This window comes from Loxodonta africana, chromosome 2 (genome assembly GCF_030014295.1).
Source record: "Loxodonta africana isolate mLoxAfr1 chromosome 2, mLoxAfr1.hap2, whole genome shotgun sequence".
Taxonomy (NCBI): Eukaryota; Metazoa; Chordata; class Mammalia; order Proboscidea; family Elephantidae; genus Loxodonta; species Loxodonta africana.
The window spans coordinates 173,192,609-173,211,188 of NC_087343.1; the positions used below are offsets into that span (position 1 = coordinate 173,192,609).

The window sequence follows — 18,580 nt, forward strand, 5'->3', positions numbered from 1 at the left end:
GTGTGTCGTTCTGTTGTGCATAGGGTCGCTATGAGTCGGAACCGACTCGACGGCACTTAACAACAACAACAACAGAGCTAGGGGGAGACTGTGCCAGGCTGAGGGAAGAACATGTAAAAAAGTATCTTCATTTTCTGTGATGGGAGATAATGAATCCACCCTGTTTTAAGGTTGAAAGCACGTAATTATATAAAATGCATACAGTAAGAGCTTGATATAATTGACAGCAGTCGTCGTGATGAGTGTCTCAGTCGTCTAGCGCTGCTATAACAAAAATACCACAAGTGGGTGGCTTTAACAAAGAGAATTTATTCTTTCACAGTCTAGTAAGCTAGAAGTCAGAATTTAGGACACCAGCTCCAGAGGAAGGCTTTCTATCTCTCTGAGCTCCGGAGGAAGTTCCTTGCCATCAATCTCCAGATTCTGAGTGTAGGTCCCTTGGCCCTGGGCTTCAGCTCCGCCTTCCAGGCTCTCTGGAATGGCAATGCTGCTCCCTCAGCTTTGGGGAAAGTCCTTGTCATCAATCTTTGCCTGCTCTAGGAGCTTCTCAGCACAGGGACCCCTAGGTCCAAAGGACGTGCACTCCTGGCTCTGCTTTCTTGGAAGTATGAGGTCCCCCCAGGCCTCTTTGCTTGTTTCTCTCTTTTATATTTCAAAAGATGTTGACTTAAGACACAACCTAAACTTGTGGATTGACTCCTGTCTCATTAATATAACTGCTGCTTATCCCACCTCAGCAACATCATAGAGGTAGGATTTATAGCACATCAGATGACAAAATGGTGGACAATCACACAATACTGGGAATCATAGACTACCCAATTTGTCAGATATTTTTGGGGGAACACAGTTCAGTCCATGACAATGAGCAGAAGCACACTTCCTTCTGAATTCCCCTCAGCATCACACAGAACCAGTTCCCAATCTTTCCCACTGGGCCCTTCATCTATCCTAGCCAGCCCTCAGGGCTGAGTCATGGAGGCAGCTGTCTTCCAGGTTCTGTTCTCCACATTCCTCCCCAGTACACACCATGATGTCTCAGCTCTTCTCTGTGGGTGGAGTCCCCAGGTGGGCCCAATCCTACAGGTATGAAGGTACCTGGTACAGCCCTGAGCAACCTAATCCTCAGGATGCAGTGAGGATATCTTTCAGAATCCATCCACACATCCATATACTCATCTAGAAAACAGGGGTCGGGAGCCCACTTATCACCAGACACGATGCTGGGTGGCAAGGAAATGGTGGTAAACAAGAGAGACAGATTATTTCCATTTTTATCCAGTGATGGGGATGAGCAAAGTCGTAAACAACCAGAGTGTGATTTTCAGATAGTGATACTTGCTATGAGTAATGAGTAATGAACAGAGTAATAGGATGGATAGACAGTGATGGGCGTGGGGTTGGGGGGGATGTGCTGTTCTTAGAGAGGATGGAGCTTGGTGTCCTCAAGGCACAGAAAGGACACTAGGGTAAGCTGGAGTGAAGGGGCAAAGGGGAAAAGGAAAGAACTGAGGCGGGAGCGACAGCTGGGCGATGGGTCATCAGGGCTTCCTGGGCCACCATTGAGAGCCACTGGAAGATGTGAACAGAAGAGTGTTGTTGGTTGCCACTGAGTCAACTCTGATTCATGGTGACCCCATGTGTGTCAGGATAAAACTGTACTCCATAGGATTTTAAATAGCTAATTTTTTGAGAGTAGATTACCAGGCCTGTCTCCAAGGAGCCTCTGGGTAGGTTTGAACTATAGCTGAACATTTAACCATTTGTACCACACAGAAACTCCATGAAGAGAAATGTAATAGGATCTGATTTCCTTTTTTTAAAAGGCCATTTTGGCTGTCAGGAGAACTGACTGGAAGGTGAGTAAAGGATATGGCTATAAGTCATCTCATTTAGAGATCTTCTTGGAGGCAGTAGCCCACAGAGAATAGGGAGGAGGATAGGGAGGAATTAAGAACAAGATAGAACAAAGGTACAGGAAAATGAGAAGGAAGGAACAGTAGAAAGCTTCAGAATAGGAGCCAGAAAGGGTTCATTCCATACATCAGTGTCCCCATCTTTAAAATGGGGGGTTCATGCCAGTTGCTGTAAGGCCTATCTGAGAGTCTCTGAAACGGGCCCTGTTGTCCTCTTCCTCTGTAGGGGATAATTGTCCTTCTTTCTCCCCCTTCAAATGGACTCTTGAGACAGCTAATTGTTCCTCTTTATGATAACAGGTTTTTAACATGGTTCAGTGGGCCTGGGTTGCTATGGAAACTTGGCTTTCGGAAGCCGTAGGGATAAAGAAGAGCTGCTCAAGGCCTCAGTTCCTAAGTGTCCCCTGTTAGCACCTCCTTTCATGAGGTGCTAAGAATCTGAGAGTACCAGTTAAGATTCCCCTGTGAAGATCCCAGGAGGCAGACTTTATGGAGCTACAAGGGTGATCACTTGCATATACCACTGGGGACAACAGGACACTGAGGATCAAAGACCTTCAGAACCGAGAAAGACCATAGAACTACATGTGCTTCAACCCCCTCTGTTCGTAGGTGAGGAGATGGAGAACCAGAGAGGGGAGGAACTCACCTGAGGTCACACAGCACATCAGCAGCAGAGGCACAAGAACAGAAACATAGGTTTCTGGTACTGACCCAACTGCAGGGACAGGGGACCACAAACCTGAGGGCCCCAGTTTGTACTTGGACCACTAGGGAAATCCCCAAGGTTGAGATACTGCTTTCTGAGACTGAAATGAGGCATGCTCTTTCTGGAGCTAATTAGGTTAGGTTAGGAAGCTGGAATTAAATAAATATTTAAATGTTAGATAGCAGTTGTCCTCATTAAAGAGGAATACTAATTGCCAAAGAGAGAGAGAGAGAAGAAAGATGCCTTAATATTCAATACCCGTTCACAGAGGAACTGCTGTATAAACTGTGAACATGAAGTCCATGGCAGATTCTGAAGCAGTTAAAAAGAATAAGGTGTGATAAAGTAGCTTTGTACATACCAACATAGAAAAGTGGTGCAAGGAATCATATGAAGTGAAAAAAGTAAGTTCCAGAACAATACACACATTATGATGCCATATGTGTAAAATAAACAAAAATAAATTCCACAAAATAGCATTGCTTTGAAAAAAAGCACAACAAAGAGCTCACAGTAATTTCCTCTAGGAAGTAGGGAGGGAGCCAGGATTAGAGGTCAACAAGGCCTCCAGCCTTGTCTGTAATATCTTAATTTTTTTACAAGGAAAGTATATTCATGTGTTATTGGCAAACTAAACATTAATTTAAAAACAGAAGTAATACGTGATAGTTTTAGAAAGAAAGAGAAAAGGTACAGAAACCCTATGATTTGTTTTATGTTTTTAATTAAGGTATTAAAAAAAAAAAAGTTACCATCAAGGTAATTCCACCTCATGGCAGCCCCATGTGTGTCAGAGGAGAGCTGTGTTCCACAGGGTTTTCAGTGGCTGATTGTTTAGAATTAGATCACCAGGCCTTTCTTCTGAGGTGCCTCTTGGTAGACTTGATCTGCCAACCTTTTGGTTAGCCGAGCACTTAACCGTTTGTAGTATCCAGGGACTAGGTATGACATATGTGCTCTCGAATGCATAAATCCTAAGCATACAGCTTTTTGAAGGTGCATGCCCACGTAGCCCCCACCCAGGCCTGGACACAGAACGTTTATTGTACCATGGAAGGTTTCTGCATGCTCCCTTCCAGTCTGTGCTCCAAAAGTAGCTGTGATGCTGTCTTCTGTGCCCAGAGATCAGTTTTGCCTGTCTTTGAACTTCACATAAATGGAATCATTTGTATGTTTCCCCTTTCCTGCCTGGCTTCTGTCGTTCAACATTTACCTGTGAGAGGTATCCTTGTTGTAGAACGCAGCTGCAGTCCATTCGTTTTCATTACTGTGTAGATTCTCGTTGTATGACTAGAACAGTTTAATCGCCATTTGGCTGTGGATAGACATTTGGGTTGTTTCAAGTTTGGGACTATTATGAAAAATGATGGCGTGAATATTCCTGTGCATATCTTTTCATGATATGTATCTTTTGATGCGTATCTCATTCCTATTAGGTGAACCTAGTAGTGGAATAGCTAAGCCAGTGAGTTGACATATGTTTAGCTCCCATAGACAGTGGCAGTTTTACAAAGTGGCAGTACCAGTTTACACTCCGATCAACAGTGTGTGAGAATTTTAGTTTCTTCACACCCTCGTGAACACTTGGGTTTGCCCTTCTGTTTAATTGTAGCCGTTCTGGTAGGTGTGATATAATATCTAACCATGGTTTTGTTTTCCTGATGACAACAAGTCAGAGCCTCTTGCCATATGTTGTTGGCCATTTGGAAACCCATCTTAAAGTGCTGTCCATTTTTGCCTATCTTTTTCTTATTGATTTGTAGAACTTATTTATATATTATGGATACAAGTATTGCAAATGTATTTCTGTGACTTTTGATGAATGTAAGCGCTTAAGGCTTAGTCTATCATTCCTTTCCTTAATTGTTGGTGCTTTTGTGACTTGTTTAAAAAATGTTCCCTACTTCAAAGCCATGAAGATACGTTGTCTTCTAAAAGTTTTAGAGTTTAGCCTTTTACATTTAGGTCTGTTATTCACTTCGAATTGATGTCTGTGTTTAGTAAGAGGTAGAATTTCATTTCATTCAGCTAATTTCGTATTGATGCCAAGTTGCCCCAGCACCACTTCTTGAAACGTCTTTCCTCTCTGCTCTGCCGTGCTCCATCTGACATTTATCGAGCAGTCCCTGGGTGGCACAGACACAGCAGGCACTTAATAAATGTGTTGAATCTAATCTGAAATGAATCAGCATTTAAATGTCTACTTGTAAGTCTGTTGTGTTTTTAAAAGAAATGTTATTCATGTCTAGTACTCCCTCTGGTATTTCCTACCCTGGAAAATTATAAGGTGTATATTAGGGAAATATTCCACAATCATCAAGCTTTTGTTCAAATTTTATGTGCTTTTCTAGACATCAGCCCATTGTATGTCATGCCAGGACACACCAGGAGAGGGCCCTAGTCGTTCATGGGAGCGACTGAAAGAGACCACTGGCCTGTCTGCCTTTTACTGCAGTTCCTCTTGCCTAAGACTCGAGAGTCTTCTCTGTTTTTGCCTCCATTTTTTATTTCTTCTCTCCTGCTTTTGGTTGAGTGGGCCACAGTCACGTTCTGGCCAGTTATTTGAGAGCATTACTTGTCTTATGCAAGGTGAGAAGAGCCTCGCCCAAACTCACAGAATCAAATGCCAGTCAGAGCTAGAAGAGCCTTCAGAAACCACAGGGGGCAGAGTTTCTCAGCAACAGTTATCAGTATGCCTGCGGCAAAGTGGTGATTAGTTTCTGTTTTCTTTCTGCTTCTGAGACAGCCCACCCAGTGCCTCCCCAAACCCACCATCTATGTTTGATCCAGGATTATTTTGTCAGTCACCCTGAGAAAATCCTCCTTCAGCTACCCACAACACGAGTTCTCTTCTGTGTCCTATACGGAAAATGAGCCCGGCTTTGTGGGATGGCACCACCTTGATTCCCAGTAGGGCTTTTCCTTTCCATATCTTTACAGTCTTTAATCATATGTCTACCCTTTCAGTCATGTCCTAATTGGGAAAACAAACCTACGAGGGTCATCGACAATAGGTACTTGGCAAAAACAGTCTGACAGGTAAAGGTCCCTGGTTCTACAGACGTGACCAAGAACTCACCACAGGCTAGGCAACATGAAGACTCCAGTACTTATTAGTCACCACCCCTTCTCTGATGGCTCTGCCCACTGTCTACACTGAGGTCCTCAAAATAGAAGGCTAGCCCTCCAGGGAGTGGGCAAGCTGATATCAAAGCTTCTAGCTATTTATTAAAACATAAGAAAGAAATTAAGCTCTACTATTTCTTAACATGCCATTTGACAGTGACAGCTATAACAGTATCTGTTGAGGTGTTTGCTCAGAATTTTTCTGATAAAAGTATTTTGAAGACACCAGCCTAGGTATACAAAGAGACGATAGCAATAGAGTGAAACATGGTATAAAACAAGAACAAACTGATCTGTGGGAATTGAAACGGGGGAGATGAAGGAAAGATTGCCCAGGTGAGGGCCATTATTGTATCCTCAGCATGTGACACAGGCCTCAGTGAATGAGAGGAGTGACATTTCACCTTGGTCCAAGATGATGTATAGAAATGTCCCTGCTTACCTAAAATTCTCAAGATACCTCCATTCAGCGTGAGATAGAGGTGATCAGTCACCTCCATCCAGAGTCATCTCGGTCCTTGAAATATATTTTGCTTATTTTACCAGCCTTGTCAGTAACTGCCAAGGAATCAGAGCCTTGATTATGTAATTTTGTATCACTGACTTCTATGAGGAGACCCCAGTGGACAGAGTACCTGGAAGCTGAGGATTTGGGGGAGCGTAATACCCTTTGCTCCACTAAGTACTATTATACAGTGGACATCTCCAAAGATGAGCGAGGCAGCAGTCTAGTGCAACTGCAGCTGCTCATTAAAGTCTCTTAGAAAGCTTCTAAAAAATCCTGTGAATCACAACAGACCAGCCCCCAGCCAATCGTGGGCATGGTGCAGGACCAGGCAGTATTTTGTTGCTGTTGTATGTGGGGTAGCCATGAGTTGGAGGCTGACTCAATGGTTGACTCTAATGGCAGCTAACAACAGTATCTCATCTGAGCCTTATCTCACTTGGAGGAAAACAAACTCTATGAGAGTGGGATCCAAGTATTTTAAAAGCTCTGCACTTGATTCAGGAGGCCTGGTAGCACAGTGGTCAAGAGATTGGCAGCTAACCCAAAGGTCAGCAGTTCAAGTCCACCGGCTGCTCCTTGGAAACCCTATGGGACAGTTCTACTCTGTCCTATAGGGTCACTATGAGTCGGAATCCACTCAACGGCAGTGGCGGGGTGGGGGGGCTTGTACTTATTTCAAGTGTGCAGCTGGAGTGGAGGACCGTGTTCTGGAGGGAATCTTCTTGACCTAATGTTTCCAAAATTCATTAATCATTGGTGTGTAGTCCTCATGATTTTGCTGTATCTGTATACTACTGGGAAACCCTGCTGGCCTAGTGGTTAAGTGCTACAGCTGTTAACCAAGAGGTTGGCAGTCCAGATCCGCTAGGCACTCCTTGGAAACTCTATGGGGCAGTTCTACTCTGTCCTATAGGTCGCTATGAGTCTGAATCGACTCGATGGTAGTGGGTTTGGTTTGGTTTTTGGGCATACTACTGGGTCTATTATTTATATAATATTTTTATTTAATTCAACTTACTTTTTAACTTAAACTTATTTTAAAAGGAAAGTTTATATCATTTACATTAAAAAAGAATCATTATCTCTTGCCACTATTATAAAAAACACTTTAGGAAAGCAACCAGAATAGCAAATTCAGTAGAAATAAAGCAAAGTCGTATAATCGCAGCTGCTGCCTGCTGAGGGCTGTGAACCTGACAGCTGCCCACTCTCTCTGATAAAAAGGGAGTTTAGCAAATGTGAGCAAGGAGTTAACGAGGTGCCAGTTCCAAATGGAGACTTCCTCATTAAGCTTGTCAGAAATATTGATAAGAAATTGAAAAGGAAAGAATTCTCTCACTGTGTGAGTGACTATTACTAAATGCCATTGCCCTGTGCCCCCAGTTCCCTCTCTCTGGAGAATGCCAGCCTTGGAAGACCCTGGCATGCACTTGGGGGAAAGGGGGAAAGCCAGTTTCCTGGCCGTGGATCTCTGTGTTGGCCAGACATGATTCTGGTGAGGCTGAATTTGATCTGGGATAATAATTCTATTAGCCTCTTGGCAACTTTGGGCGGGGAGAGGGGAGATACGGTTGTTAGCTTGTTGTTGGCGGCCATCAAGCCAACCATCGAGTCAGCACCCAACTCACGGAGACCCTGTGGACAACCAGTCTTGTGCCATCTCCATGATTGGTTGGGGACTGGACTGTTGTGACTCATAGGGTTTTCATTAGCTGATTTTTGAAAGTAGATCACCAGGCCTTTCTTCCTACTGTGTCTTAGTCTAGAAGCTCCGCTGAAACCTGCTTAGCATCATAGCAACACACAAGCTTCCACTGACAGACAGATGGTAGTTATGTATGAGGCGCATTGGCCAGGAATCAAACCCAGGTCTACTGCATGGAGAATTCTACCACAGAACTACCAGTGCCCAGGGTGGTGTAAATGGTTAACGCATTCAGCTGCTAACCAAAAGGTTAGTGTTCGAGTTCACCCTGAAGTGCCTAGGAAGAAAGGCCTGGAATCTGCTTCCAAAAGAACCAGCCATTGAAAACCCTATGGAGCACAGTTCTACCCTGATGCACGTAGGGCCACTATGAGTCAGAATCAATCCAACAGCAACGGGGGAGTTACTAGATAGTAATATATAGCATTATTTTAAGTGAGGCACAGATTGGTGGGAAAAGACCACATGTGTGCACACACACAGCCTGCAGAGAGTGAGGTAAGGGTAAGTTACTGATTGTTTAGCCAGGGCTACAGAGTGCTGCTGGAAGTGAGGGGCCACAGAGTAGGAGCAGATGCAGCATATCTCAGCAGAGCTTCCCCCAGCACCGGGAGTCCCAAGTGAAATTAGCTTCATAGGGTTTTCATGGCTAATTCTTCTGAAGTAGATCATCAGACCTTCAGAGGCACCTTTGGGTAGACTTGAACCTCCAACCTTCACTCAGCAGCTGAGTGCGTTAACCGTTTGCACCACCCAGGGACTCCTCAGTAAAACGTATGTGGTTAGATGCCATTGAATCGATTCCAACTCACAGCGACCCCGTGTGACAGGTTTCCTTGGCTGTGGTCTTTATAGGAGCAGGTCGCCGGTCTTGTTCCTGTGGAGCCACTGTGTGAGTTCAAACTTGTAGTTTCTGTGCTGAGTAGGACTGTGGTGGATTCTTGTATCCATGGATTTAGCATCAGTATGTAGGAAACGTTTTCACTAACAATCTAGGTATGCCCGTATAAGGAAATGTTTAGAACAAGGAACTGTCTGGTTTCTTAAACCAAGTTCAATGCCAGAGAGGTCCTGTTCTCCCATGCCCTTCCCTCCAGAAAACTAGAGTGAGGGTTTGTTGGTCGTGGCGGGGGGAGGGGGGGGGTCCCATCAGCATTCACTTTTCTGACTCATTTCTCCACACTTAAAAAAAACATAATGTTAGAATTAATTGTCTTTTTGCTCCCTCAAAAATCAGAGCTAAAGTTATTTAAGAATATATTGTTTTGAGATTGGTTTGATAATTTCTTTAGGAAATCAGCTGAAAACAGTACATAGTTTTTCGCCCAGGAACAGAGCCTAAAAGTAGAGGCTACTGCTGTTCTAACATGAATCTGACATTCTTAGGATCACAATAAAAAAAAAATCCATTGCTGTCAAGCCGATTCCAACTCATAGCGACTCTATAGGACAGAGTAGAACTGCCCCATGGGGCTTCCAAGGAGCGGCTGGTGGATTCGAACTGCCGACCTATTGGTTAGCAGCCAAGCTCTTAACTACTCCACCACCAGGGCTCCAGGATCACACTGGACCTGTTTTTTTATGTGCAGGCACTGAAACTTTGTGTTCTTTAACCACCTGAAATCTAGTTAGCCTCATAGACTAAGTGAGTTGGGAACACTTGAGGTTATGTGGTATTTGATAGACATCTCTTATAGTCTCTCAGTTTTAAATAAAGTATAATACAAGAAGAAAATGTTAAGACTGAAATTAACACAAAATAAAATACTCATCCCTTGAAAAATTTTGATCGTGGGTTCCTTATACAGTGAAACCTATGAGAGCCGGAACTCAACAGAACTGTCTTTTTTTTCCGGGTCTCTCAAGTTTTCCACCTTTGACAGGGTTGCAGTCTTAACACTTTCCTGTTGCTTGTTTAAGTGGAAAATATTTGAATTTTCCTTCTCTGACAGGTTTCTGCCTTACACAGTTTCTGGCTTCCTCACGTTGTACTGTAATAAAATAGTTTTGCATCGTGATTCCAAATGCCTCTTCACTTTTGCTTTGTTGACAAAAAGCAGTTTTACAGCAGGCCTTATTAATCACCTAGTGACCCCTTCTCTTATAACATGTTACTGGTTGGTATAAGTAATGGGAATAATAAGTGACGCTTGGTATATGCAGAAGTTACTGAGTAGCAAATTTCACCCATTAGCACCTCCCGGGGAGGAACTCTCCAGAAGCACGAGGACCTGGCAGTTACCAAAAAAGGGAATATTGAAATTTTTTTTTCATTAGAGCAACTGCTTGTTATCCATACTTTAGGAAACTTACTATGGTTATATCCTGTTTGGGAGAAAAGCTATAAAATATGTATTTTAGGGATATCTGAGGAAATTTGAGTATCGACTGCACAGTATATGATGATGTTACATATATAATAATATAAGAAATTTTTTTAAACTCAAGTGATCGCAATACTAAGGTCAGGTAGGAGGATGTTCTTATTTTTAAGAGTTGCATGCTGAAGCATATAAGGCTGAAGTGACATAATATCTGCAATTTACTTTCAAATGATTCAGTGAAACATTAAAAAAAAAAAAAGTTGCCAACAAATCGACTCCACTCATGGCGACCCCGTCCATGTGTATCAGAGTAGAACTGTGCTCCATAGGGATTTCATGGCTGATTTTTCAGAAGTAGGTCACCACACCTTTCTTCCAGGGCACCTCAGGTAGATTCGAACCTCCAACCTTTCTGTCAGCTGAGTGCATTAACCATTTAAACAGAAACTCCTCAGTAAAGCATGTTGTATTGTCAGGTGCCGTTGGATCACTTCCAACCCATAGCAACCCCCACGCGACAGAGCAGAACTGCCCAATAGGTTTTGTCGGCTATAATCTTTACAGGAGCGGATCACCAGGTCTTTCTCCCCTGGAGCCACGGAGTGGGTTCCAACTGCCAGTCTTTCAGTTAGCAGCCGAGCACTTAACCATTGTGCCACCAGGTCTCCTTGCCATAAAGCATAACGTTAAAGCAGATGCGGCAGAATGTTCATTGTGAATCTACAGGAGGAGCATAAGGATTGTTCATTGCTCTTTCAAATGTTTATGTGTGACATTTTTCATAATACAAAGTTGAAAGGAAAAAGAAAACCTTGTGAGATTTTAAGAGCTAAGAAAGAAAAGGGGTCTCTATACAGACAAGGTCACGATATATAAGGAGGAATAAAGTCAATATGAGAGTTTTTTGTTTCCAGGTACGTCCACTAGTTGGTAAGATTTATTTCTGGCAACATATGCCCTGGAGCTACTTCTGACCTCCTTTTTTAAATTTATAGAGACATCGGCTAGCTCCCTAGTCAGCCCTGACTCTAATGCTCCCCATGTATTTGATTTACCATCAGGAAATATCAACTAAGGACCATGGGAAGGCAAGTGAAGCCAGGGAAACTGGCCAGTCCCCACAGGATGAGTGAGTGGTCCTGAGAGAACACCCAGAACTTTGCCGTAGGCTGACCTCCTCCCAGTGGCCACCCTGGGGAGACCGGCCTTCTGCTCCAGTGACTTTTGGAGAACACAATAATAACACCTTCTCTTCATGCTTAATTGACAAGAAATGTCTCAAAGCCAGTGCCTTTGAGGGTCACTTCCTTTCCACTCCTGTATCAAGGGAAGAGCATGGTAAAGGTGGTATTTACTAGTAGGAAAGAACATTAGGAGACAAAAAGGCACAGCGGATTTCTCCATGTAGCAGCAAAAGGTTCTTCATAAAATTATAAAACCAGATCACGTTACTCTTCTGCTTAAAGCAATCAGTGGCTTCTCATTGAACTTAAAACCCAGACTCCCAACTTTGACCTCCAAGACCTTGAGAATTTGGCCCGTGGCTACTTTCCATCTCCATCTTTTTTTAATCACTGTCTCTCTCTAGTTGAACAGTCCAACCACCCAGCTGACTTTGGAGGGTGAAGTAAAGGTAGGGAAACTGAGGCACAGTGCATGTCTGTAGCAGGGGCAAGGCTTAACCCTACTGAATTCTGCTCTAACATTTGTTGACAGCTCCCTCCTTGGCAAAAAACCAAAACCAAGCCCACTGCCATCGAGTCGATTCCAACTCATAGCGACCCTATAGGACAGAGTAGAACTGCCCCATAGAGTTTCCAAGGAGCACCTGGCAGATCCAAACTGCCGACCCTTTGGTTAGCAGCCATAGCACTTAACCACTACGCCACCAGGGTTTCCCCCTCCTTGGCGTTATACTGTAATTCAAGGGGCACCAAGAGGACCTCTCCCCAACCTTCTCCTCCATTTTCTATCACAGTATCTCAAACTCTCCTGTTAGAGACCCACTCCACTGATTTGACTTTCTGAATCATACCCACTAAAATGCAAACACCGCCTAAGATGGGATCCGAGAAGGGGAGTACTGTGAGAGCCAGTACTTCGGTGGATATTCATTTTTTAAATAATTTTTAGGGGCAGGATGGGTATGGGGGAACTAAAAGATTCCCCAGGCCACAAAAAAACAAAACAACCACACATTATAATAGAAGCTCTGTACAGTATGTGGTAAGATGTTCATAGTCTATGATAAAAGTGATAAAAGATAGATAACAGATGAAAAATTATTTTATGTCTCATTCTGATTTCAAAATCAATGTTTAAGTGTTATATGCATTGAAGAAACTGGTAAACCCCAAAATATTATCAGTGATTACGTCTAAGGGGTAGGATTATAATTTTTTTCTTAAAAAAATTTTTTTCTCTGGATTTTCTCATTTTTCAGAAATGAATGTAAATACCCAGCCAACAAAAAGAAAAGGGGCTAGAGTAGCAATTTAAAAAGCGTATCTGCTAAGTTAATCATTTTCAGAGGACAGCCTTTGCCTGGAGGCTAAATTAAGTATTTTGGTGCACTTCTAGAAGAAAATGACGAATGTCAAGCCAAATAATACATGTAGGGTAGCTAGAATATTACTGTTGTGGTTGTTGATGGTTCTTGGAAACCCAAGGATCCCAAATATGTAGCTTGAGTGGCCCTGCCTTTCCCCACCCCAAGGCAGACATTGATGGTCCTGCTGAGCCTGAATGTGATGTCAGAGTCCCCTCCAAAAGCAATCACGGCCTCCCAGTCATGGTTGGTACATGAGATAACCCCAGGGCCACCACAAGCACACACGTCAAGCAACAGTAACCTGAGATGTGTGGACACTGCCTGGTTGTCCTGACATTCTGGGCACTGGGGTTGGTCCTGCTTTGGTACCTGGGAGGAACTTGCTTCCTGAAATGCCCACTTCCTATTGGCCAGACACACAGTCTAACTAGCAAGGCGTAGACGCTAACTGGCAATCGCTAACCACTCAGCTGTTTGTTTCAAGGCAGCATGATGGAAGGAGGACTCTGGGTCTTGTCTCTGTTCCAATTAAAACCCAGACTTTTTTTTTCCCCCCCAGCCCATGAATTTTCTGTTTACACACCCCAGTGACTTGTAACAGCCATCGTTAGTCCCCTGCGGCCTTTGCTGGTGGCATTGCAGGCTCAGCCTCTCCCTCCCAGCACCAGCAGTTTGGGTGTGCAGTCCAGTGGCTCTGAGGGGTATATGGTCTGGGGGCAGTGACCGCTGGGCCTGAAGACAAGGAGGGTAGACTCAGATGCTGTGGACATTCACCACCCAGCAGGCTCTAATCGGCCACTTGGAGTTTTAAAATCAGTATTCCCAACATGAGACTTGCTAGAGACACAGAGGAATCCTCTAAAGAAAGATCTTGCCCCACCCAGGGCCCTATATTCAATCTTCTTCGCCAACACCGTAACACAGAGACGTCAATTCTTCTTCAGTCTTCCTTATTCATTGTCCAGCTTTTGCATGCCAGTGAGGCAACTGAAAATATCAAGGCTTGGGTCAGGCACACCTTAGTCCTCAAAGTGACATCTTTGCTTTTCAGTGCTTTAAAGAGATCTTTTGCAGCAGATTTACCCAATGCAAAACAGATTATTTACACAAAATCAGGAGAGAGATTACCTCTTCAGGCTAGGGGATAGAGTTTCTTAAGCTAAAAGATAGCTTTAAGGATGTTTTTTCATTCTTCTTCCCACTGCATATGTACATCACGACTTTTGAAGTCTAAAAGACATTAGATGCTTATGACCAAAACCTAGTGAGTAAAGCAACAAATGATATCATCCTATCAGTTACGAGTGAGGCTAAAAATTTCTCAGGTGAAAAGATTTTAAGTAACTTTTCCTGTCTCTATCTTTAATAATTTTATATATTTTTTCATAAATGTGTATAATCAGAAATGAGTTTCAAGTTTCCCAAGGTCTTGGCAGCATGGGCTGCTGTGGGAAAATCATGGGTGTTGAAGTGAGGGGATCCTGCGTCTAAATGCTAGCTCGGTTGCTGTTGTTAGTTGCTATCTAGTCAGCTCCAACTCATGACAACCCCACATACAACAGAACAAAATGTTGCCAGGTCCCGCGCCATCTTCATGGCCATTGGCATGTTTGAGTCCATTGTTGCAGCTATTGAGGAGTACCTTCCAACGTAAGGGGCTCATCTTCCAGCACTGTATCAGAGAAGATTCTATTGTGATCTCTGCGGTTTTCATTGCCTGAGTTTTGAAAGTAGATCACCAGGCCTTTCTTCCTGGTCTGTCTTAGACTGGAAGCTCTGCTGAAACCTGTCCACCATGGGTGACCCTGCTGGTGTTTGAAATAGCATTGGCACAGCAATACACAAGCCACCACAGTACAACAAACTGGTGGATGCCAGCTCGACAGCTTACTTTGATAGCTATGTGGACCCAGTGAGGAAACTTCACCTCAGTGTCCACATCTATAAGGTGGAGATAGTAAGACCTACTTCACAGGGATGTTGCGAAGCTTAGACAAAGGATATAAAGTACCTGGCACATAGTTGGTGCTCAGTAAATGCTAATCGCCTCTCCTTCCCTGAAGAACAAAGTGATTATATTGTTACAGACTCTCAGTTCTAGGGAAGGACCCTTAAAATGATAACAAAATCAAATAATACAAATGAGCTTATGATGAAAAATAACCTTCTTAGATCTGCCATACCTCTCCCTACCTGGAGTCCCAATCCACAAGGCACCTGGTTTTAATCATTTGTTTCTAGCTCTTATGTTATTTCCTTAACAATACCATGAGAATAACCTCTGTTTCTTAATTAGCAACTTTACACAATATTTACTGACTGTCTAGTTGGAAAGATGAGTTTTTAGCTTATTTACATTACACCCCATTTCCTCTCAATATTTGATGATATTACTTATTTCTTCTCATTTCCGTTTGTAATCATAGATAATATACTTACACCTCCATTGCTGCTTTTGGTGAGATGATACGGTATCTTGACTTCTTTCCATTAAAGACAAGGAAATGAACACTCCTGACTTCTCTCCTGACACTTCCACCTCCTGCCACCTGCCAGCTATACTTCTATATCATCACAGGAGTTAACATTAGTATTTTGTTCTGTATCTATGACTTGTCCTTAAGAATAACCTAAAAGTTAAAAAACAAATACAGTGAAACCTGTGAGAGCCGGAACTCAGTGGGACTGCCTTGTTTCTCCAGGCCTCACAACTTTCCCACCTTTGACAGGGTGCAGGCTAGTCACTTTTCTATCGCTCTCTACTAGCAGAAAAGCAGGAAATATTTGAGTTTTCGTTCTCTGACAGGTCTTCACCTTACACAGCCTCCAGCTCTCGCAGGTTTTATTGTACTGTTTACTCTATTAACCACCGGCCCCCGCAAAAAAGCCCGTTGCTGTCGAGTGGATTCTGACTCATAGCAACCCTGTAGGACAGAGTGCCCCATAGGGTTTCCAAGGAGCCGCTGGTGAATTGGAACTGCTGACCTTTTAGTTAGCTGACAAGCTCTTAACCACGGCGCCACCAGGGCTCCGTTTACTCTGTGAAGCTGATGCAAATATTGTTCCTTGCTGGGCCAAGTGATAGGCTAGGATTTTATTTCCTTTTCTTTGATCCCAGCACCATGACCCTGGAAGCTCCTTGCTTTAAAGTAAGAAGAATCAGTTAACTTTAAATTTAGACATTTAAATTAATTTTTAGAAGTAACATGTTCAATGTATAAAATTTAATAAATGTAGACAAGTAGGAAAAAGGAAGGAAGAAAGAGAAGGAGAAAAAAAAAACTAACTTGAAAATCCCACCACCTGGAGCTTTTCAAAAAAATGCCTCGGGTAATTCATAGAGTAATAAGTAAAACAGAAAATGCTTTCCTTAATAATAAGAGAAAACAGCTAGGCTTCTGTGGGAACGCTTACAGTAGCAGAGATTCTGTTCTGAGTCTCAGTTCCTTTACACGCCTCAAACACTAAACTTTCTTTCCATGCACCTGCTGAGCGTTCGTGATATACCAGGTACTGTGTGTCTATAGGGCCGCTATGGGTCAGAATCTACTCAGCAGCAATGGGTCGTGCTCAGCATTGGGAATAAAATATGGTCAAAAGTGAACATGGTTCCTTCCTTCATGGAGGTTAAATTCCAACAGTAGGAGGTAGATATTAATCAAATAGTCACATGTAGGAATGCGTAATACAGATTGAGTTCAAATGTTGAAAAGGGAAAGAACCTGGTCCTATGAGGACAGGAGTCTTTGGGCGCTTAGCTGCTAACCAAAAGGTTGGAGGTTCAAATCCACCCAGAGGCACCTCGGAAGAATGGCCTGGAGATCTACTTTTGATAAATCTGTTATTGGAAACACATGGGGATGCCATGAGTTAGCCGCAACTGGTTTCATTTGGTTTCTGTCTAGGGGAGAGGAGGTGAAGGGCAGAAGGGGAGGGGGCTTCAGGGAAGTGTTCCTTGACAGAATGTTGCTTCAGATGAGAGTGGAAGTTTACTAAGCCAAGTAGGGCAGAGGAGGACAGATGACTTAGGGAACATTCCAGAAGGAGAGCAGAGATTCTGGGATGGGAGCACATGTGGGGCACTCAGATAACAAAGAGCTGCTATGGGTGGAGCAAAAAGAGCAGAACAGTGGGGAAGGAACCCATGCTAACAGCCTTCAGAGGCCAGATGAAGGGCCCTTTTAGGCTGGGAGTGGCTTGATGGGTTTCTAGGCAGAGTGGGTGCCTAGTGTCCATCCTTTAAGATGATGACTAGACAAGAGGGGAGGACAGCCGTCAGATAGGCTCACACAATGGAAGCTTGTTGGGATCCCTTACACAGGCCTTTGTGTGCTGTAAACTCGACTTTGGTGGCAGCCCTCCCATCTTACCTCTGATTTTATAGTCACGATGGCTTCACCTAATGAATGCCAAACAAATACCTCCACAAAAGGTATCACAGTGTGTGTAGCTACCTCATTATGCAAATGGCCACATAGCTCATCCTCCAGGACCTCCCAGGCAAATGCTTTGCCTCCTCTATTAGGAAACCACATCCTCTCCCTTCCTCGCCTTCATTGGCAAATGCCACCACAGAGTAGAACACCCACAGAAAGCATGTCTGCAGGCAGCGCCCACCCACAAAGAACCTCTGATCTTGCAGTTTGCCAACTGGGGTGGGGGATACAAAGGGAGTCAGCAGAACACTCTGCCTCCCCAAAAGGAATCTGAAGGAGAAGCTCGTCAGATAGAATGAATAAAGCAGCAGCGTTGTTTGGTCATACAGGTGGCTCCTAAGGTTGATTTACGCACATGAACCAACTAGAAAGTTAATAGTTCATGCGGTGAGCAACCTTTCTAGTAAGGCATTTCTAGGAATAACTGAAATTTTTGGAAGAGGGGAAGACAAGAAAACTTGGCAGTGGAGCTCTGTGTACCAGCCCTCTGCTTGGAACAATTCATTAGCTCCTTGTTGCATTTAAAATAAAACTCAAACTTCTTACCAGGCCCCCATGATCTGGTGCTTCCATGCCTTTAGGGCCACATCCTGTCCTCTGATTCCATGTATCACTACAGTCCTTAATCACCAAGCTTATTCCTACCCCAGGGCCTGTGTGTCTGACTTAGGGAACATTATGAGGCTACATGGCCAGCTCCTTTACTTCATTCCATTTATCCAAATGTCATCCCTCAAAAAGATTTAACTTAACCACTCTCTTATTAACAACCTGTGTTATGTGGATGACACAACCTCGTTTGTTGCAAGTGAAGAGGAGTTGAAGCACTTACTGATGAAGATCAAAGCCACAGCTTTCAGTATGGATTATACCCCAACATAAAGAAAACAAAAATCCTCACAACTGGACCATGATAAATGGAGAAAAGATTGAGGTTGTCAAGGATTTCATTTTACTTGGATCCACAATCAACAGCCATGGAAGCAGCAGTCAAGAAATCAAAAGATGCATTGCATTGGGCAAAGTCTTCTTTAAAGTGTTGAAACGCAAAGATGTCACCTTGAGGACTAAGGTGCACCTGACCCAAGCCTCATATGCATGTGAAAGCTGGACAGTGAATAAGGAAGACTGAAGAAGAATTGACCCCTTTGAATTGTGGTGTTGGAGAAGGATATTGAATATACCATGGACTGCCAAAAGAATGAACAAATCTGTCTTAGAAGAAGTACAAACAGAATGTTCCTTGGAAGCAAAGCTGGTGACACTATGTCTCACATACTTTGGACATGTTATCAGGAGGGACCA

General features: G+C 43.5%; 1 protein-coding gene across 7 annotated transcripts in view; it reads left to right on the forward strand.

Moving 5' to 3' along the window:
- CYFIP2 (cytoplasmic FMR1 interacting protein 2) overlaps positions 1 to 18,580 on the forward strand; it is a 164,366-nt gene that overhangs the window by 121,116 nt on the left and 24,670 nt on the right. The window lies entirely within an intron of this gene.